Consider the following 22734-nt stretch of genomic DNA (forward strand, 5'->3'; position numbering starts at 1 on the left):
ACCAAAACAACACACGGTAATCCAGGCTTTGGCAGCACCTTGCACAGTTGCAAAATGAAACACTCTGCTCTTAAAATCAATCCATTCAACCAATGAAGGACAACATTTAATTGCCTTCCTAATTAGTTGTTTCACCTTCGGACCAACGTTCTCTGACTCACGCACAAGTGCACCCAGGTCCCTCTGCACAGCAGAGTGCTGCAACATTTTACCATTCAAGTAATAATCGTTTCGACTGTTACTCCTGTCAAATTGTGAGGGTGCTGGTGTTCGTCTGGTGTGGACAAAGTTAAAATTCACACAAAACCGGGTTATATTTCAGCAATTTCGTTTGGAAGCAGCAGCTTTCCAAGCAGCGCTCTCCTTACCTACATTCATCTCTTTATCGATCACTGGCATGTTTTGAGTGTCCTCCACTGTGAAGACTGATCACAAATATCTGTTCAATGCCTCAGTCGTTTAATCATGTTCCATAACTAAATGCCTCAGCTGTTTCATCGTGTTCCTTAACTAAATGTTCCTCCTCATCATCTAAATAACTAATTTTGTTTGTAACTTTATTTACAACACTTTATTTTGTGTTGTAAATAATTATAGAACATTTTGCTGTCTGAACTGGAACTGCATTTTCTTCTGTGGTAGTATATCTCATGTTCTACCTTACTATTCTTTGTAGCGCTTTTGGCGGCTCTCTGTTGATCTTTGGAGTGTTCCCAATCTTCTCGATCCCTGCTGTTTTTGGAAACTTTTTATCGCTTCTCTTTCAATTGTTAGCCTCCCTTGTTTCCTCGGATAATCATTGCATATTACCCGCTTTTCTTACAGCCGTTTCCTTTCGCTAGAATTTTTTTTTTTTTGCTGAGCATCTTGAAAAACATGCTCTGAATGTCCTGCGCAGCTCGTCAACATATTCACATTAAAATATTTGCTTTCAGTCTATTTGAGTCAAGTCCTCGCTCATTCTATTGTAGTCTCCCGTTTTTAAGCACAGGGCCTTGACATTTGATTTTGTCTTCACACACTCCACTTATACTCTAAATGGAAAAAAATTGTATGATCACTCCTCCCAAGAGGATTTCAAACAAACAGATCAATAATTAATCTGCCTCATTACGTAGGACCAGATCTCGGACAGATTGTTCCCTCATTGATTCCATTTCATACTGTACCAGCCAACTATCACGGAAACACTGAACTAACACTTCCTCAAGTCGAATGTGACCGAACTGGTTCACCCAATATTCCCCATAACAATTGCCATGCAATTGTAGAGACTATAGTTATTTGTTTGTTGATTGCCCGCCCCTGACGTATTAATAAGTTTAGATCACACAGGGCCAGGGAGTGCTCACCATCTGGATTCAATATTTGATTGACAGTCGACGACAAACTGTGTTCATATTTGTTTGAGGTCAAGGTGCAGGCCGATGCGAAACAGTGAGCAGTGAGGTTCGGTGCTGGGTCCACTGTTGTGCATCGTTTATATAAGGGAGAAAGTGAGGTCTGCAGATGCTGGAGATCAGAGATGGAAATGTGTTGCTGGAAAAGCGCAGCAGGTCAGGCAGCATCAAGGGAACAGGAGAATCGACGTTTCGGGCATTAGCCCTTCTTCAGGAATGAGGGCTGAAGAATTCCTGAAGAAGGGCTAATGCCCGAAACGTCGATTCTCCTGTTCCCTAGATGCTGCCTGACCTGCTGCGCTTTTCCAGCAACACATTTCCATTGTTTATATAAACAATTTGAATGTGATAACAAGAGTTATGTATAGCAATTTTACGAGTGACATTGAAATTGGTGGTAACGTGGACAGTGAAGTCGTTTATCTACGAGTACAACGGGATCAACAATACTGCTGATCCATTGTTGAGGTACAGCAGGTGGAGATTTTAAAGACGTTGCATTTTGCGAATATAAACCATGGCGGGACTTTTCGAATGAATGCTCGTGGTCTCGGTAGTTTTACCAAACAGAAAGACCTAGGGATGCAACGACACAGTTCTTTGAAGGTTGTGTTGCTAATTTTTTTTACTTTCTGTTGAATATGTTACACAGTTCCTTCGAATGTTTTCCACTGTTCACTTCCAGCAGCACATTTCAGTCTGTTTACACTGTTTAGCTTAGTTAGTTCTCCACTCAAACTCAAGTAATCGACTTTTATATGAATATCAGTTGTGCCTACTGGTCATTTTAAAGAATCATAATCTCTTTGAATTCCAATATATTACATTTTCGCTGAGGATCGCTCAGTGTGAATATCTCTCATTCCCTCACTTTCATCTCCTCATCGATCTGAGAGAGCTATGTTCATAACGACTTGCACTATTTGGTATTCAAAGAAATATGACAAAAAGCATTCCCCACAGTCCAGTTTGAATAACGCTCTTGCGAGTGTGACTGTCCCAGAATGTAAAAAGATTGACGTCTCCCAAAACTATTACAATGCATTTGTTACAAATTCTAATAATTCATGTTTAATGCCGTGATGAGTAATTAAATGTTGCTCGGCAGCCGGGAATCCATTCTCCTGTCCCAGCAGGGTTATGTTTATTTGATGCGTGCGATGTAGATGTTTCTCGCTGTTCAGTGTTTCTTGCCCGAGCTGGCCTTGAAGTGAGTGGCTTGCTAGACAATTTCAGAGATCAGCTGAGACTCAAACACATTGCTTTTGTTCTGGATTATATACATGTCAGACAGCTGCTGATAACAGATTTTCTACCCTGAAAGATATTAATGGATATCCCTTGCTGAACAGTCTTGTGAATAACACTCGGCCATCTGTGGTGTAAAATTATGTCCCAATACATGTGTGAATCATAATGTAACACATGTATTGGGCCAAGCAGTGGAATGTGGTGTAAAATTCCAAGCAGTGGAATGTGGTGAAACGGTTAAAAATTATGTCCCAATACATGTGTGAATCTAACCGGAATGGAGGTGTTGCTTAGTCCCGTGTGAATCTTATTACACACCTCCCCGTGCGAATCTTCTTATCTGTATGTAACCAGAATGGAATGTGTTTTTTAGCCTTGCTCTGCTGTTCACATGAATGTTTATATCTGGAAAAGAGTATATCAGCTGGAAAAGTCTCCAGTTCGGTGAGTCTGCTCCGGGGTTACGTTTAACCGCCGAGCGTGGGTTGTTGGCAACCACTCTACGAGAACTGACGGCTCCCAGTTCCGGTAACATGTAGAGTGAGTATAAGCCAGACCCGGGAGTCTGCTCCGGGGTTACGTTTAACCGCCGAGCGTGGGTTGTTGGCAACCGCTCTACGAGAACTGACGGCTCCCAGTTCCGGTAACATGTAGAGTGAGTATAAGCCAGACCCGTTGTAAGATGAGACCTGGTTTTGGCGACGCTGCGGGGAATAAAATGCTCATATTCTAGCAGACTCGCCTCTTGGTCGTTTGTTCTGTGTCAGACGACTCTCCTACGAACCTGACCTTGAGAATTTTTTAAAACATTTGGCGTAGTCGAGCAGGGTCAATCGCAATTGAGGAGAGATTTTGATACAGAACAATGTTTTGGAAAAAGACTAAGAAACCAGAAGAACAAACTGTGGAGGTCCCGACCGTCCCGGGATGGCATGACGTGGCAGTTTGTTTGAGAAATGGTGGGGGGCGACCGGAGGAACCCCAGGGTCGCTGCTGTCCACCCTTGAGAGGATCCCAGTCCTGCCGAAGAACCCCTTGCCTGGGGTACAGCGGAGGATGTGGGCATGTCCAAAAAGCTGAAGCGGAGTTAACAGAATTGAATGGGATTGAACTGAACTGAACTGAGTGGAACTGAAGTGAATCAAATTGAACGGAACAAAATGGAACTGAGCTAAATTGAATTGAAATGGACGGAACTGAATTGAACACAATTGAATTGAACTGAACAGACCTGAACTGAGATGAATTGAACTACACTGAATTGACTGAACTGAAATTAACTGAAACGAATTGAACTGAATTAAGCATAATGTAACACATGTATTGGGCCAAGCAGTGGAATGTGGTGTAAAATTATGTCCCAATACATGTGTGAATCATAATGTAACACATGTATTGGGCCAAGCAGTGGAATGTGGTGTAAAATTCCAAGCAGTGGAATGTGGTGAAACGGTTAAAAATTATGTCCCAATACATGTGTGAATCTAACCGGAATGGAGGTGTTGCTTAGTCCCGTGTGAATCTTATTACACACCTCCCCGTGCGAATCTTCTTATCTGTATGTAACCAGAATGGAATGTGTTTTTTAGCCTTGCTCTGCTGTTCACATGAATGTTTATATCTGGAAAAGAGTATATCGGCTGGAAAAGTCTCCAGTTCGGTGAGTCTGCTCCGGGGTTACGTTTAACCGCCGAGCGTGGGTTGTTGGCAACCGCTCTACGAGAACTGACGGCTCCCAGTTCCGGTAACATGTAGAGTGAGTATAAGCCAGACCCGTTGTAAGATGAGACCTGGTTTTGGCGACGCTGCGGGGAATAAAATGCTCATATTCTAGCAGACTCGCCTCTTGGTCGTTTGTTCTGTGTCAGACTACTCTCCTACGAACCTGACCTTGAGAATTTTTTAAAACACCATCGTCTGACCACTAATAGATCACTCACCCCTGAGTACTGATACAATTCCACCCACGTTCTTCGTGACAATTGTTTGATCCTGATACCGTCCTGAACTCTGGTGCTATCACTCGATATATATTCATGTGTTATCCCTCTCCATGTGTGTCCAATTTCTTCTGCCTTCACCTTTTGCAGCTACTCCAGATCCGGATTGAACAGAATTTTCCGCTCCAGAGAGATGAGGTATCAGAGGCCAAGGCGGAGACTGGGATTTTCGTGGTCTCTATGGGCCTCAGCACCATTCTCCAAGTGTAACACGCAATGAATCACTCTATTTTCCTATTCTCTCTGTTTCTCTGTCTCCAGTAGGTACGCAGGAAATGCCCAACTGAATAGACTTCACAAAAGCTGGGAGTCTCATCCATCACCATGAATTCCAGTATGTTTGTTGAGCCCGCACTAGGATGAATTCATTCTCCCAGTCGAAGTGGTGTCCTTCCGTGCATGTCCATACATATAGTAGTGATAGTTGTTCATGTCTTTTGGTGGCTATTTGCTGTTCGTGTATCCTGACAGCTAGTGTCCTGCCTGTGAGACTGATGCAGTTTTTAGTCAGAGGGATGAACGACAACTCCAGGGTTGTGAACAAAAACAACTTCGATTAGCACTGGAATCCAATCCAAAAGACAATGTACTTATGAAGAATCTGCGCATGCCATTAGACAGACAGCAGCTTCAGCACTAAACAGGAAAAAAACAAGGGACACGCCTCGAATACCCATGAAAGGATAGCCCTGGAAGGACTGAGAAAATGTAATGATATTGTAATCCTACCGATTAAAAAGGGCACGTGACCGTCATTCTTAAAGAACACAGTACATTGGAAAGGCAAACACTGACACCTTACTACAGGTGGAAATGGATCTGACTCCACAGCATGAAAACCGGATCACAGTTCACTGCGGAATCTCCACAAAGCAGGCGAAATGAACAAGACTGACTGCTCAAGAACGAAACCTGGTAGATACAACACATCCCTTTTCTACGAATTACCGAAGGTCCTCAAATCGGGGAGGTGGGGGGGTGGGGGGGGGGTACTTCAGACCCATAGTGCCACTCATTGGCACACCGAAATACAGATGACCAGAGAAGCTTCACCAAAAACTGAAACAGTTATTAGAAACCTTACGCCACTGAATCCACTCCACCACACAATTTTGCAGCATCACCCATGCACCAAGCTAGGGGAAGACGAAGTCATGGTTACCTTTGACGTAGCAAAATCAATTAACATCTGCCTGGCCAAAGAAACACTGACTGCACGACGAGACGGTACCAAGGACGTAAGTAACAGACAGCACTAACTCCATCAGAAAGTATAGCATCTTCAGGGTAGTAGTCCTGTGTCTCATTGCCCACTTCATGTTCAACGATCAGACAGACAAACAAATCAACGGGACACGTATGAGATTATTAATACCAGGATTCTTAGCAGAAGCAGTTATCCGAAAACTTTCGCAAACAGCCCTTCACATGTTCCAAACCAATCTTTGCATCCGGTATTTGCATGACACATTTTTTTTTATTGCGAAATGGAACAAATTTGAAGAAACCTGCAAACTCAAGAACTTACTGGTATAATATTCACCAAAGATGAAGAGAGCACAAACGGACTCCCCATCCCAGATGAAGCGTTTTTTTTTGTCCAAAACATCGATTTTCCTGCTCCTTGAATGCTTTTCAAGGAGCAGGAAAAGCACCTGCTGTGCTTTTCCAGCACCACTCTTATCTTGACTCTAATCTCAAGCATCTGCAGTACCCACTTTCCCCTTCCGAGATGTCACAATGAAAACGTTGAGAGTCGGAGTTGTGATGTCATGCTGTAGCTGTACAGAACATTGCTGAGGTCACCATATTGATCTGCATTGATTATCGAATCTCCTCTCAGCCTGCTCTGCTCCAAACATTCCTCATAACTGCACTTTGACTGTCACAGACTAATGAATTTCCTCTGTTCTCTCTTCAGTTCAATTCTTTCCTTCCATGTGTCAAGGTGACCAGAACTGCACTCAATCCACAATTTGCGAGTGAATTCATTATTTCCACATTTGCAGCAGAAGCTTCATGCACTTATATTCTGCATTTTGGCTGATAGAGGAAATGAAGCCATTCCCTCACTTAAAGGTATTATTGAAGTATTCTTTTACCTTCTGCGTGCCCCTCAATTGTTTGCCTTGCACTTCTCTTAGTTGTTTGCTTCATTCACCTGGGTCCAGACGATTCTGTTTCCAAGTACATGACATCAAGTTGCAAGTTACTGTCTCAAGCCAAAGCAGAAAGATTAATTCTGCCTGATCCTTCTGAAACAAATCCTGCTCGCCTGCCTGGGACTCCCTGGGCAGAAACCCAGCAAACAAAAACATTGCAGTAATGCACTAAATCTCAGTCTGGTGAGAGAAAAAAGAATGTAATTAGGAAAGAAATGGTTTTAGAGAAATTATTGGGACTGAAAGCCAAGATAGATTTATGGAATTGGAATCATGTATGAGACATTGACCGACAGATACATTTTGGTGAAACAATCGATTCAACACATTGGGTTATCAGAAAAAAAATCAATAAATACAAGCTAGTGGGCAATATTAAATATTATGGAATTGGGCAAAATTCCATGTCAGCTCTCCCATGTTTTAAGAATGGGAGAGCTGATAGAAAGCAATATGTTTTTGGATTGTAAGAATTATGTGGTATTGTGGTTGTGTTCGCCGAGCTGGGAATTTGTGTTGCAGACGTTTCGTTTGCTGTGCCTTCATCAATCTTTTTCATCATTTCCTTAAAAACTTCAACGAACTTTGAGACACACTATTTCCCACGCACAAAGCCCTGGTGTCTACGCCTGAGCACTCCTTTGTTTTCCAAATACAAGTAATTCAGTCCCTCAGAATATACTCCAAGAGCTTGCCCACACTGACGTCAGGTTCACCGGTGTGTTATTTCCTGGCATTTCCTTATCACCTTTCCGAAATAATGGTACGACATTAGCCAACCTCCAATCTTCTGGCACCGCGTCTGTGGCTATCCATGATGCAGATATCTCATTAAGATGCCCAAACAATCAAATCCTTAGCATTCCAAGGGGTTTGGTGTTACAACTGATGAGGTTCCCGGGCTGTATCCGCCTTTGTGCATTTTAATACTGTAACTCTTCCTCTTCTCGATTATAGACACTTCCCAAAATATCACTATTTATTTCCACAATTTATCTAGATTCCATAAGCTTCTCCACAACTACATGAAGTATTCATATAGTATCTCATCAAACATCTGTGGTTCCACAGATAGGTGGATTTATTGTTCTCTCCCCAATTACTCCCTTGCCCTTACTGCATTTGTAGAATCCCATTGGATTCTCCCTGACCCTATTGACTGAAGCTTTCTCTGGTTCACATTTGCCCACTTGATTTCCATCTTGCGTATGAACCTGCTGTCATTATACTCCTCAATGGATTTAAGTGATCACTGCTCTCCAAACCCATCATATGCATTTTTCTGTTTCTTGACCAGACTCTCTGCTTCTAGTCATCCAAAATACTTCACAACTGCCAACATTGCCCTCCTCTTGAACAGTAATATCCTGCTGCTAGTCTTTGTAATTTCGTTTCTGAAGATATCCCATTATTCAGCACGTAATCTCTCCAAAGTACTTTCGAAGTGCTTCGCTAAAACGTGCATTATTGGCCTTAACAAATTTAGAACTTGAATATTTATATCAGGACAATTCTTCTGCATATCTCTTTTAGAGCCAACAGCTGCTGCATAACAAGCTCAAGACTTCCTGCAACATGCACGAAAGGCTGAATGGTCTCCCCTGTCACTTTCTTTCAGAAAGACGGTGATAGACTATTACCCCCTGTTCCGGAGAAGCCCAAACCAATGATCTAAATGATATCTAAATGTTACGATACGATTTGGAATCAGGGTACTTCACAATAGGTGCAGCATTACATGATGTCCATAGACCATAAATATTGCTACCGTGATTTATGATCTCTGTTAATTTTCCAATCAGTCACGTTCTGCCGCTGGTCTCGTATAAACAGGGTGGAAAATGCACCACTCTGCAGTGGCATGGCACTATTCCCCAATACAAGCACGAAGGATTAAAAACATTGAAAGATTTATGGTCCATCCTTCAAAAACTCTCATTCATTCCATCCATACCCTCTCAGTAAATGTTACCTTTTATTAGGGCATTGAAAAGTGATGAAAGGAAGGGGTTAACTGAAACTGTTTGTACAGTGACTGTGATTAATGAGAGCCTCCATGGATTCAAATTATCCCAGTGGAGGGTTTACATCTTTTAATGAAAACTGCTCTCCATTCACAGTGTTATACCAAAAAATGAGTAAGAGCCACTAAAGCACGAGCAGGAATCAGCAGCTCCAGGGAGAGGGGAAGGACAGATCAGAATCTTATAGCATTACACGGGAGTGTTCCAACAATGGATCAGAATCTGACTACATTATACCGGAATATTGCAACAGTGGACAGGGATTTATCGTGGAATATTTGGGCTCTCTCTACATATTACGATTATTTGCCATTGTCAGGGCGAATTACATATGTACTTAACATTATTCAATATATTTATTATCCAATCCTGGCTATCGTTGGTGTCCCTGGTAAGTCTTACTTTTCAGTTATTAATTACATACACCGTTTGTGAACACAATACTGTTATTTTCATTTACTGACTCTCCTTGCTGCTGCTATTGTACCAGTTGAGAGTCTGAATCCAGATATTCACTCCACAAACTATCTACATCAGTCAAATTGTTAATGCTCTCTCTCTCTCTCTCTCTTTCATTCTGGCAGAGTCCCTTGTGTGTCTCTATGTTGATCTTTCAGTTTCAGCTGTGAACCACGATTCATTGTATCACTGCCCCTGTTATTTGAATATTGTGAGTGTGGAGATTAGTCTCTTCTGTTCTGATTACAAACATCATTTTCTTAATCTCACTCCAATTTCGAGCCAATATCTGAGCCTGAAAGAGACAATGTGCAGCTGTGGTGATCGCTTTGACCATGAACTGATTCCTGCTACCATAACTCACCATTCTAATTGTCATTCATAACAACTCCAGAATATATTTCACTGGCTCAGCCTATCTGGGACATTGACCTATGAAATACAGTCTTACTGATGTCAATAATCTGCTGCTGACAATTCCAGCATCAAACCTGAAGAAGCAAATCTGGGTTGACACTCCATGGCTCGTATCTGAAATCGCACCGAAATTTGATCCCTCTTGTGCGCAGTGATTTATATTGCTATTGGGATTCGTAATGCCATTATTTTAATATTAACAAACATGACATCACCCCTTCCAGTTACTCATATTAAAATGGATTTCCTCCATGGGTGTACTTTGTCCCACAATGACTTTCACATCTACCACCGCCTCAGATACAGATGCAAGCACACATAAAGAACCTTTCCTTGAGCTGGTACGTACAGATACAGAAATAAATTTGCGGGAACCCCAATTACTGCAAATCTTCACTTGTTCAGCAGATATCTAGTTCACGGCTCACAGCAATATACTGACACAGGTTTGAAATACTTCCAATGTTGGACACAAGCTTGGTTTACTGACCAATGCACGAGCACTGTCTGCACAGCTGTCTGTGCTTTTCTGTTACCTTGTCTCAGTTTCTACTGCCTGGGCTGGTTCTGTGAGGCAGTTTCAGAATGTGATGTGACGTGCCATATCAGTTGACCTGGCAAAGCCGTTTTTCAATGTTCTCATTCTTTTGAATTAAACCGTCCAAAGCATAACACTTCTGCCTTTCTTTCCGCTATATTTCCACAACATGTTCTCAGTTAATGAATTGTTTGTTTCTATCTTTTCGTCTCCCTGCCCCTCTGTATTTTTCCCTGGTCATGGTATCTGAGTCACATCTTTGAAACTTGTTCTGTGCCAGTCCTCTGAACGCCTTTGTTGGTCCCTCCCAGCTGATCGTGCAGTCAGTAACGGGGATGACCCCAAGTATTATTGTACAGGACAAGGCATCTAACTTGAAGCTGAGGGGATTCTGGCTGACTTTTGCTATTGAAACGTTAATGGAGGTGTTGGGGATTGTTTGTTGGAGGTTGTGCTATAATTTGCCTCAGACGATCACGGGGAACTGAGCATTTTGTAACTCAATTCTGGACGGCGCATGTGGACCGTACTTACACCATCTGGGTCGGCAATATGAACAAGTGAAGCAGAGGTGCTGCGAGGCGAAGTTCTGAAACAATGGAGTGAGAGCGTGTGGGGAGAGGGCTCTGCTGTATCTGTCTGTGTCTTAAATAGACACACTCTCACTCTCCCTCTTTCACAAGCTCACACTTATACTCTCTCAGACACGCACACAAGCCCATATATTCAAATATTTGGTGTGAATATATATTTGCTGATTTGTATTTGCAGATAGATTATATTTTGTTTAAGACCATAAAATATATGGACATCAGATAATGTGACATTTTATGAAGTCCTACTTGGAAATAAAACGGGTCTGGCACCAGTTGAAAACACAGACAGACTCAAAACCTCCACACGCCTAAAATACATGACCTGATCAGAAGGGTCCCCTCCTTTACATCGATAATGCCTTAAGTTATCTCCAGGCAGTGATTTGACATAAAGTCTGAAATTTGAATACTGCTGTATCAAGCCCTTCACCTCCATTCTCACTGACTAAAGATGTTAGAGCCATCTTACATGTATTGAATCTATGTGCATAAGTTGCATGACCTTTTGATCTTTTCCTCATAAATTATCTCTCTCTGGTCTTCATTTTCATTAATACCTGCTGAAGCTGCAGCGCTTGAAAGGCTAGTGTTTTTTTTTAAATCCCTTTGGACTATAACCTAGTGTCGTGTGATTTTTTTTTACCTTGTCCAAGCCAATCCAACACTGTTACCTCCATAGCACGGCATTCATTGGTTAGCCAACCATCCCTCCAACCATTTTTTTAAGCCGGCTGGTGCTTGTATCGCATGGCCATCATTTGTGGGGCACCTTCTGCCAATGTCATCTGGATGTTCAATTACAATATATCTATAGGATGCCTTTTCTCCACTTTGTTTGACACATTTATATATACACTTGGCAAACAATTCATACTCGACTTATCTTTCTTAAAATGATGTTGACTGTAATGGATTCTATTTGGACTTTGACAATCCCCTATTTTTAATCGTTTAATAACAGGTTTCAACAACAGCATCAATTCCAATAGTTTGCTCTCTACTTTATATCCCCTTGTGTGGCTGGTTATTCTAAGTGCTTACATTTCTACAACCTCTACGTTCCCAAATCATTTCCCGTGTAACAGACGCAAAACGCTCAAAGATCTGCTCCGATTGCTGGGTACAGGCATGACTGGCTGAATGGATTCATTTTTGTCCTGGTTTACTTCATTTGTGGAATGTACTCCGGGTGTTTCGGACATTGTAGTCTCGATACTCTGAATGTCCTGCTCCTTTTCCTGACGAAGCCGCTCAAGATCTGAATGTTCTCCTCGTGTTATTGTGGAGACTTTTGGGGATTTACAGAATCGTCCTGCTATGGTGCAACGTTTCAAGAGGCTCAAGTGACTTCTCAAAAACGTCGAGAACAGGCTCGAGATCCTGAACAGTCTCCTCCTACATCGCTGAAATGAGTTTCAGTAAGTGACTGTTTTGCTCCTGGTCCAATTCAACAGAAATGCGATTGAATTACCTCCTTATGTTTACGTGAAAAAACTCAACAAGCTTCACGTCTTTCTGCTGTTCTTGTGCAACACACTCAATGGGCGAAATAGCCTTGCTCTAAACTAACAATTTCCCCTCACTTTGTGGCTTCTTCCAATTATACTTTTTCATCATTGAGAAGGCTGAATAGTCTCATTCTTCTGTTGTGTAACACGATACAGGTGCTGCATGGTCTATCATGGGTCCTATGGTGTTGTATCGATGGACTAATTGTCTTCTATCTGAAACAGTATATGAGGATACAGGAATTTAATAGCATCCTCCTTATCTGCTACAACAGGTTTGAAGACGTTTCTCTTGCTGTTCTATTGTTCCAGGCCCGATATCTGAATTGGACTCCTCAATTTGCCGTGTAATTGCTTTCTCTTGGTGAGCTTTAAAACAAATCCTGTTATCCTTGTAAATTTTAATAGGTGTTGCATCAACCTGCCCATCTCTCTGTCTCATCCGTTAATATGACGTGTGCCTTAGTTGTTTAAAGTGCCATCTCGTTAAACAAAGATATCCAGGGTTTAAATCTTAGAGGTGCCGACACCTCACATGAACCAGTTCTTGCTTAAACTTCTCTCAACCCCATCTTGCTGTTCCATTAGGATGTTGATTCCACTTGGTGATGTAGAAGGAGACAGATATTGATTGAACGTGATTCCCGTGTTTAAAGGAAACAGTGTTCCCATTCCTGTTACCTGGGCTTGACAGAGAACTTTGTGTTAAGTTCAATTGATGGCTCACTGGATTTATCACTTCCTTGTGCTGCGAGAGATGCAGCAAAACCCTCAGGAGCTGGTAGCAAATTTCACTCATGGATTCAGTTCAATTTGGTCGTGTGGCTGAGTTGGCTAAGGTGCTGGATTTAGGCTTTGTATCAAAGTAAGTGTGGGTTTGTATCGCATTGCTACCACTTATAAGTGTTAAGGTGTTAAGTTGCATCTTGTTACGGGTGAGTTCTGTTCAAGTTGACCGCAAAAAAAACCTGTTTCATGTAAATCGATATATGATGCGTGACAGCACAGAAGCGTCAGAATATGAAATTATCACATTCACTTCATATAGGAAAGTTCCCTTTCCGATACTGGGCAGAAACAAGGCTTTGTAATGCTTCGATGTGCACGAGAGTTCCTTCGACCACACAGGGTAGCGTGGTGGTTAGCTCTGATGCCTCGCAATGTCAGAGACCTGAGTTCAGTTCCAGTCAGGCATCACTGTCTGAGTGGAGTTTGCATATTCCGGTCTTGTCTGCATGGGTTTCTGCAAGGTTTTCCAGTTTTCTCCCACAGTCCCAAGATGACCAGTCTAGGTGGATTGGCCAAGATCAATTATCTAAAACATCGGGGACGTGCAGACTGGGTACATTACATTACATTACATTACATTACAGTGTGGAAACAGGACCTTCGGCCCAACAAGTCCACACCGACCCGCCGAAGCGCAAACCACCCATACGCCTACATTTACCCCTTACCTAACACTACGGGCAATTTAGCATGGCCAATTCACTAACCTGCACTTCTTTGGACTGTGGGAGGAAACCAGAGCACCTGGAGGAAACCCACGCAGACACGGGGAGAATGTGCAAACTCCACACAGTCAGTCGCCTGAGGCGGGAATTGAACCCGGGTCTCTGGCGCTGTGAGACAGCAGTACTAACCACTGTGCCACCGTGCCGCCCACATTAACTACGCAAAATGCAGAATGACAGAGATTGTGTAGGGTGTGAGTGTGCTGTGGAGGATTAGTGTGAAGTAGATGGGTCAAATAGCCTCCTTCCAAACTGTAGTGATTCTATGATGAATACAGTACTTTCAGAATAACCTCTGAGTTAATTCTAATGCCCTGTCATGAGTGAGGCTGTTAAATCTGTACAAACTGATCCAATAGTGACTCATTACGATCATGTTCAGTAGCAGTAACACTTTGCCAACCTGCTGAAAGGTTCTCATAGTTTACAGCAATCTCGGCTGTTTGGGGGAACAGACACTGTTGTTGAAAGATCATTGTCCTCCCCCACTCCTCCAGAGTAACAGGCGATCAGGTAAAAAATGTCACAATGACACTTAAGAAGAATAGATGAGATGTTGCAACATGATATCAATGCTGAAATCAACCTTGCCAAACACCTTGCATGAATCTACTATTAATATCCCAGAGCCCGCGTCAGTCAGATTCCACTGAATCTGCTAAGGTGGAGATTAGGATCAGTATGAAGACGCAAACATGGAGCAAAGTTACGTAGTAAAGCAAACACTGCGTTGTGAATGTTGGGCATGTTATAAAATAGGAAATTAGATCTAACAGATTCTGGTCACTGCAGAAATCACGAAGCAATTCAATCTGCGTCAAACCTGCATTAAACCAAGGGAATGCTAATGCGCGGAGAAATGGATATCACGAGCATGGGTGAAATGGTTTCCTTTAACATGATGTTGAGCACCAAGTTTCAGATCAGGCTGTTTTGGAATTGGTATTGTATGATCAAAAGAGCGAATTGAAAACCTTGCTGTAAAGGAGATATTGGGAATAGTTAATTTGGCATAACAATAGACAATAGACAATAGTTGCAGGAGAAGGCCATTCTGCCCTTCGACCCTGCACCAACATTCAATATGATCATAGCTGATCATCCTTAATCAGTATCCTGTTCCTGCTTTAACTCCATTACCCTTGATTCCACTATCCTTGAGAGCTCTGTCCAACTCTTTCTTAAATGAATCCAGAGACTAAGCCTCCACTGCCCTCTGGGACAGAGCATTCCACACAACTACCACTCTCTGGGTGAAGAAGTTTCTCCTCATCTCTACCCTAACTAGTCTACCCCATAGTTTTAAGCTGTGTCCTCTGGTTCGGCACTCACCCTTCAGCAGAAACATGTTTCCTGCCTCCAGATTGTCCAATCATTCAATAATCTTATATGTCTCAATCAGATCCCCTCTCAGTCTTCTCAACTAAATGGTATGCAAGCCCAGTCTCTCCAGTCTTTCAGGGCAAGGTAGTCTCGCCATTCCAGGAATTGACCTTGTGAACCTAGGCTGCACTCCCTCAATAGCCAGAATGTCTTTCCTCAATTTTGGAGACCAGAACCGCACACAATACTCCAGGTGTGGTGTTACCAGGGCCTATACAGCTGCTGACTCACCTCTTTGCTTCTATATTCAATTCATCTTCTTATAAAGGCCAGCATTATATTCGCCTTCTTCATTACCTGCTGTACCTGCATGCTCACCTTCATTGACTGGTGTACAAGAACACCCAGATCTCTTTGTACTGTAATAATCTGCCTTCCTGTTCTTGCCACCAAAGTGGATAACCATTCACACTAAACTGCATCTGAATACTCACCTAAACTGAACAGGTCACCCTGTAATCTCCTAACATCCTCCTCACATTTCACCCTGCCACCCAGCTTAGTATCATCAGCAAATTTGCTAATGTTATTACTAATACCATCTTCTATATCATTAATATATATTGTAAAAAGCTGCGGTCCCAGCACTGATCCCTGCGGTACCCCACTCGTCACTGCCTGCCATTCCGAAATGGAATCGTTTATCACTACTGTTTGTTTCCTGTCAGCCAACCAACTTTCAATCCAAGTTCGTAATTTGCCCCTAATACCATGCGCCCTAAGTTTGCTCACTAACCTACTACGTGGGATTTTATCAAAAGCTTTTTGAAAGTCCAGGTACACTACATCTTCTGGATCTCCCTCGACCATCTTCAGAGTTACATCCTCAAAAAATTCCAGAAGATTAGTCAAGCATGATTTCCCCTTCATAAATCCATGCTGACTCTGACCTATCCCGTTGCTACTATCCAGCTGTGTCGTAATTTCATCCTTTATAATAGACTCTAGCATCTTTCCCACCACTGAGGTCAGACTAACTGGTCTATACTCTCTCCCGCCTTTGTTAAAAAATGGTACGACATTAGCCACCCTCCAATCCGCAAGAACTGATCCCGAATCTATCGAACTCTGGAAAATAATCACCAACGCATCCGCGATTTCTCGCGCCACCTCCTTGAGTACCCTGGGATGTAGACCATCAGGCCCCTTGGACGTATCAACCTTCAGACCAACAGTCTCTCCAACACCAATTCCTGGAAAATATAAATTCCCTTAACTTCAGGTCCTTCAGCCACTGTTACCTCAGGGAAATTGCTTGTGTGTACTCCAGTGAACACAGTTTTGAAGTACCAATTCAATTCTTCTTTCTTCCCCGTAATATATTCCTCTGTTTCTGTCTTCAAGGGCCCAACGTCTGAACACAAAACTGATTGTTTTATTTTCAATTGGAAGTGCCTAAGTAACGGAAGCCAGGAAAGAATGAAGAAGGTGATGGCTTCAAATGAACTGAAAATGTACATGAAATAGATTTCAAAAAGACAGGCAATAACTGTTACTTGCAGAATCACTCCAGAGTATGAAGTATGCGTACATCCCCTCAGGGTGCAAATAGCAAAAGAGAAAGGCAACGAAAAGATGGTTAACAATAAAAGCTTAACATTTTATTAGATCAAAGGAAGTGGCTCAGAAAAATTCCATGTATTGTTGAATCAGCGAATTTGGGACACAACAAAGAAGGGTCAATAAACTGAGAAGGAAATCAAAGAAAAGAAAACAATGATGCAGAATAACAAGAAGCATAAAGACTGGCGTAAAGCTTTTGACAATTCTTGAAAGGAAAATAAAAGCAAGATCATATGTGGAACAGTGAATGTGCGGACAGGGTATTGTTTTTAAATGAACAAAAAATGACAGAAAAAGTAAACAGTTAATTGTATTTTATTCATGGAGGAAGATTTAGAAAATCTCCCATGAATAACGTATGACCCAGGAACATGTGTAACTAAAACGCAATCATTTATGCCAGTGACGAGGTAGTAATTGGAAACAAAACTTTATTGAGTTTTGATAAGTCTGATGGACAAAATACACTTGATACCGGAATATCAGAGCAAGCAGAAATCGACTTATTGAATGCCTGGAAGATCATGCATTCTTCCAAGTTAAAACTGTAAGGGTATAATCGCATTCTAATATATTTAAAAGGGGAGGAAAGGTTGAGTCGAGAACTACAGACTAGTTATCTTGTCATCTACATGAGGGAATGTGTTGGGATCTATTACTTAAAAATGCGATATTGGACACTCAGTGCTCGTAGAACTGTGAGGCACTGGAAAAGTAAGGGAGGTCATGCAGCATCCAAGTAGCAGGAGGGATGACGTTTCGGCCATAATTACTTCATCTGGAATGTGGGTGGTGCGATGTCCAGAGGCTGTGAAAAATAGGGTGTGGGGATGAAGCTGGGCTAAGGTAGCTAGGAAGGTGATGGGTAGATACAGTGGGAAGTGACAGTTACTGGTGGAGAAGGCAGGTGGGACAGAAGATGGACGCGGTGGCAGGTAAAGATGTCCTGTCAGCCTCGTTCTGCTTCCATCCCATATTCCTGATGAAGGCCCTCTGCCCGAAACTTCGACTCGCCTCCTCCTCCGTTACTGCCTGGACAGCTGTGCTGTTCCAATGTCACACTTTTCGGCTCTGACTCTCAAGCATCTGCAGTCCTCACTTTCACTGAGAAAATGAAAGCAAACTTCAAGGGAATGATTGACTGTTAATGAAAGGGAAGTCATAGTTTACATTCTTCTTGTTTGAAGATATCTCTTGTAGACATCAACAAATAAGAACTTGTGGATGTGGTATAGTTGAATGCTCGGGGGACATTTTTAGGGAGTTCACACAGTGAATTCTAAGAAAAAATTTAAAGCAAATGATATTGAGATGAACCTATGCAAACAGAGTTTGTAAAATTCAGATTTTCTTCATTTAATGGGCATCACGAGATAGATGATGAAGAGTCATCTCGACTCAACGTCAGCTTGCTGTCTCTCCAATTATGCTGCCTGCCCTGATGAGCTCTCCGGCAATTGTTTTCTTTTCAGTACAGATTCCAGTATCTGCAGTACTTTGTTTCCACGAGAAGTAAAAAGATCCTGCGCCAGTTTCACAGAGTGTTGGTGAGAGGGAAGCTGTAGCATTGCGTGCAGTTATGATTTTCTGATATAAGCAAGTATATACTGATCACATATACTGAATGGGTATTCTCCAGTTTAATGCTGCAGATTCGAAGATTGTCCGATGATTCTCCGTCTGTGTTCAGTGGAGTTTCAACGAATGAGAGGTGATCGCAGTGAAACATTGAAAATTCACACCAGTGGGGACTGACTAACTCCGGAACATGAAAAAGTGCAAGCAGGCAAAGTTCGGCGGAATCCCAGGATTATTCAGAATTGCAGCAACTAGCAAAATATTACCAGGGAACAATTACTGTCCAATAGAAACCAAGCAGTCAATCTTTGTGTGAAGCTCGTAAACATTGTTACATTGTTACATGAAAGCTTCACCCCTGGTTTGTTATGGAGAAGGATGATGCATGTCAAGAATTCGAGAAGATTGACTGTGAAGCTCTTAAACACATTTACATAAAATGCGAGCAGGAATGATTGCTTTTGCCTAGTATAAAATTAAACAAATCCTCAGTACTAGGTGAGTTTTATCCCATGCTGCTGTGGGATACAAGAAAGGAAAGGCCATGACACTTACCAGGATGCTGCCTGGACTGGAAGACATGTCTTCAAAAGATATGTTCAGAGAGTTAGGGCTTTACTCAAGGAAAAATCAGAAGGATGAGAGGTGATTTGATAGAGGTACAGCACAGGCATAGATGGAGTGAATAGCCAGAGACTTTTGCCCGTGGTGTAAATGGCTATCATATTGGGACATAATTTTCTTGTTTTTGAAGGAGGGTTTTGGGGAGATGCCTGATGTAGTTTCCTGCACAGTGAGTTTTGTGCTCGTGGAATGCAGTGACCACAGTATTAGTAGAGTCAGATACATGAGAAAACTTTAAACGAGTACTGGATAGGTACATGGAAGATAGTAAAATGAAGGTTGGCTGGCTCCGTTTAATCTGAGAGAAAGATATAAGGTCATCAAAACATGGAGGGCTGAAATTCCTGTACTGTGCTGTAATGTTCAATGGTCAATGTTCTATGCTCAAACGTTTAAGTAGAATCTAGTCACAGGGGATGTGCCAGAGGAATAGAGAACAACCTTTAGATGAAAGGTGGTGGAGATACAACAGGGAGGTATAGACCAATGAATATCAGATCAGTGTTAGGGAAACTACTGGAGAAACCAGAAAAGGAGAACAATGTTCTCCATTTGGATCGGCAATGCAGAATCAGGAATAATCAGCATGACGTCATTCGAAGGACGTCATGCCTAATAAATGTTATTTTTTTTTTTAGGTGTTCGTTTATATGTGTTGTCAGCAATACCTTTGATAAAGCCCCATAGAGTTTCAAGACAAGTTACACACAAAATCTTCTCAGTAGCAGGAGACAGGAGTAAGTGTTGTGTCGCTTATTATTCACAGTAATCATCAATGATATAAATTGGAGGGTGGACGGGGATGGGTTGAGTGAGACATGTAAGTTTGAGCTTAATATAAAAAATTCCTATGTGGTTGGCAGTGAAGAGGACTGTCTTCTGTTACTGAAAGATATGGATAGATAGGTCAAGTGGGCAGGTCAATGGAATGTAACCCTATGAATATGAGGAGATGCACTTTGGGAATCGGAACCAGACAGGGGAATCCTCAAAGAAGGGCAGCACCATTGAAAGCCCAGATTGTGCTTTACCACAGATCCCTGATTGTGACTGCACAGGATAATAATTCACCTGAGAAGGCCCACAGGACTGTGGATATGGCCTTTATTCATTTAAGCACAGAGAGTAAGAGCTAAACAGAATTTTATTTTCCCACAGGTGGAATGCTGTGTGCTGTTTTCATTCAGAAGAATGAAAATGCATGGGAGGGGTGCAGAAGGGATGAACAGGCATGTTCCCTGAGATGCAGCATATCACCTATGAAGAGAGGCTGAGAAGCTCGGATTGTTGGCTTTAGAGCAGAGTAGCCTGAGGGGGACGTGCTTCAGAAAGATAAGATTACAAGGGGCATAGACAGACTGGATATATCCGAGCTGCTTTTTTTTGTGGTTAGATAAAAAAAAGGAAGCACACATTAGAAGTGAAGCGTTTTCTGTTTTAGACAGGTTTTGATGGTTGTTTTTCCAACAAAGGGTGGAATGTATGTCCTGAGAGGAGCATTGCCACGGTAACGTCAGAATCGTTAAAAACGCACTTGGATGGGCACTTGAAGTAAAAAAACATTCACAGCTACGGGCGACGTGTCGGAAAGTGGGAGTAATGTAGACCGTGCTTTATTTCTGATGATACATAGTTTATGGCTCTGTGATTGTCCGATTTTGGGAGGTCAATCGTCGAACATGGAGAATGTATACCATAGAAACGTACAGCACAGAACAGGCCCTTAGGCCCACGATGCTGTGCCGAGTTTTAATCCTAATGCAAAATGTAATAATTTAACCTATGCACCCTCAACTCACTGATATCCACGCGCATGTCCAGCAGTCGCTGAAATATCCTTTATGATTCTGCATCCACGACTGCCCTAGGCAATGCATTCACAACTCTCTGAAAAGAACCTCCCTCTGTCGTCTCCTCTATACCTTTCTCCAAATATCTTAAACAATGAATCCTTGTACCAGTCAGTCCTGCCCTAGGGAAAGGTATCTGACTATTGACGATCTATTCCTCTCATTATCTTGTCTCCCTCGATCAGGTCTCCTCTCTTCCTCCTTCTCTCCAGGGAGAAAAGTCCGAGCTTATTCACCCTCTCTTCATAAGACAAGTCATCCTGTCCAGGCAGCATGCTGGCAAACCTTCTTTGCAACCTCTCCAAAGTCTGTATCTTTCTTTCCTATAGTAGGCTGAACAGAGCTGGACACAATACTCCATGTGTGGTCTCACCAGGGACTTGTAGAGCTGTAGCAAAACTGCGTGGATCGTAAACTTTATTCCCCTTTTAATGAAAGCCAAAACACCATGTGCTTTCTAAACAACCCTATTCACTTTGATGCCGACTTTGAGAGAACCATGTACTTGCACATCTAAATCCCTCTGTTCCTGCACACTGCCAAGAATTCTGTCTTTAATCCAAAATTCAACATTCGAGTTCGACCTTCCAAAATCATCACTTTGTATTTATCCAGGGTGAATCCATCTACCATTTCTCAGCCCAGGTCTGCATCCTGTCAATGTCGGGATCTAGAATGGAAAAGCCCTCAACGCTATCAACGACACCTCCAACCTTTGTGGTATCTGCAAATTTAATAACCCACCACTCAGCCTCATCATCTAAGTCATTTCCAAAAACTAAAAAGAGCAGAGGCCCAAGAATAGAGCCCTGTCTGACCCCACTCGTCACTGACCTTCAGGCAGAACAATTTCCATCTACAACCACTCTGCCATCTGTCACCCAATCTATTCTGAATCCAGATTGCCAAATCTCCTTGCATTCCATACATTCTGACTTTATAAATGAGTCTACCATGAGACTCATTCATTTCAGCAAGGCATTTGATAAGGTTCCTTTGGTAATCCTTGAGAATCTTCAGACAGGAATTGATGCGTGGCTAAACAGTGCATGAAGAAGTGTTATAAAATGGGGCTGCCAATGGGAAAGTCAAGAGAAAATAAGTGCAGCTTCTTTTCAGACTGAAATCAGAGAATGGAGAATGGAGAACCGGGAAATGGTAGAACTATGGAGCAACTGCTTCAGTCCTGTCTTCAAAGAAGATGCAAAACAAAAGAAAACAAAAACGTTATCTGCAATACTAGGGAAACCAATCCTGGTGAGAGGGAGGGGATAGAATGATACTAATAGGTATAGACAAGTTAAAGCAGTTTTACAAAATGGGAATCATATCTGAGAGACTGACTGGTAGGTACATCACGGAGAAGCAAAGAATGAAATACATTTGGATTTTCAGAATGACATTTGAATAGGCCGAAGCCTATTGTAAAATGTAACATCTGTTGATGATATTAATATCATCTGTTAATATTTCGACATAGTTGTAGAATTGTACGGCTGGCAGGAATCAGTAAGGAGGAATAAAATATAGTTTTTTTGGAGGTGAAGGCACATGTGATATGACAGGGATTGGTGCCTGGGCCCTAGCTATTCCTGAAACATCACCAACATTTGGTTGAGGGAATCAAATGCAATATTCCCAAATCTGCTGATGGCACTATATGAATTTGGATTGTGAGTTGGTGAGAAGAACTTAAAGGAAATTCAAGGTGATTAATCAAGTGGAGTCAATTGGCGAACACGTGGAAGATGAAGTGCAATGTGGATAGCTGTAACTTTGGGCACTTTGGTGGAAAATAGAGAACGGCAGTCTACCAATTTAAAAGGCATTGGCTGACCAGTATACATAGACCAACAAGTGGGCAGCC

General features: G+C 42.2%; 1 pseudogene; it reads left to right on the top strand.

Annotated features, from left to right (window-relative positions):
• The first annotated feature begins 9047 nt into the window (after positions 1–9047).
• LOC148136774 (putative G protein-coupled receptor 139) overlaps positions 9048–22734 on the top strand; it is a 34506-nt pseudogene continuing 20819 nt past the window's right edge.

This window comes from Chiloscyllium plagiosum, unplaced genomic scaffold (assembly GCF_037043375.1).
Source record: "Chiloscyllium plagiosum isolate Xiang-an unplaced genomic scaffold, Cpla_swu_hap1 HiC_scaffold_45, whole genome shotgun sequence".
NCBI lineage: Eukaryota > Metazoa > Chordata > Chondrichthyes > Orectolobiformes > Hemiscylliidae > Chiloscyllium > Chiloscyllium plagiosum.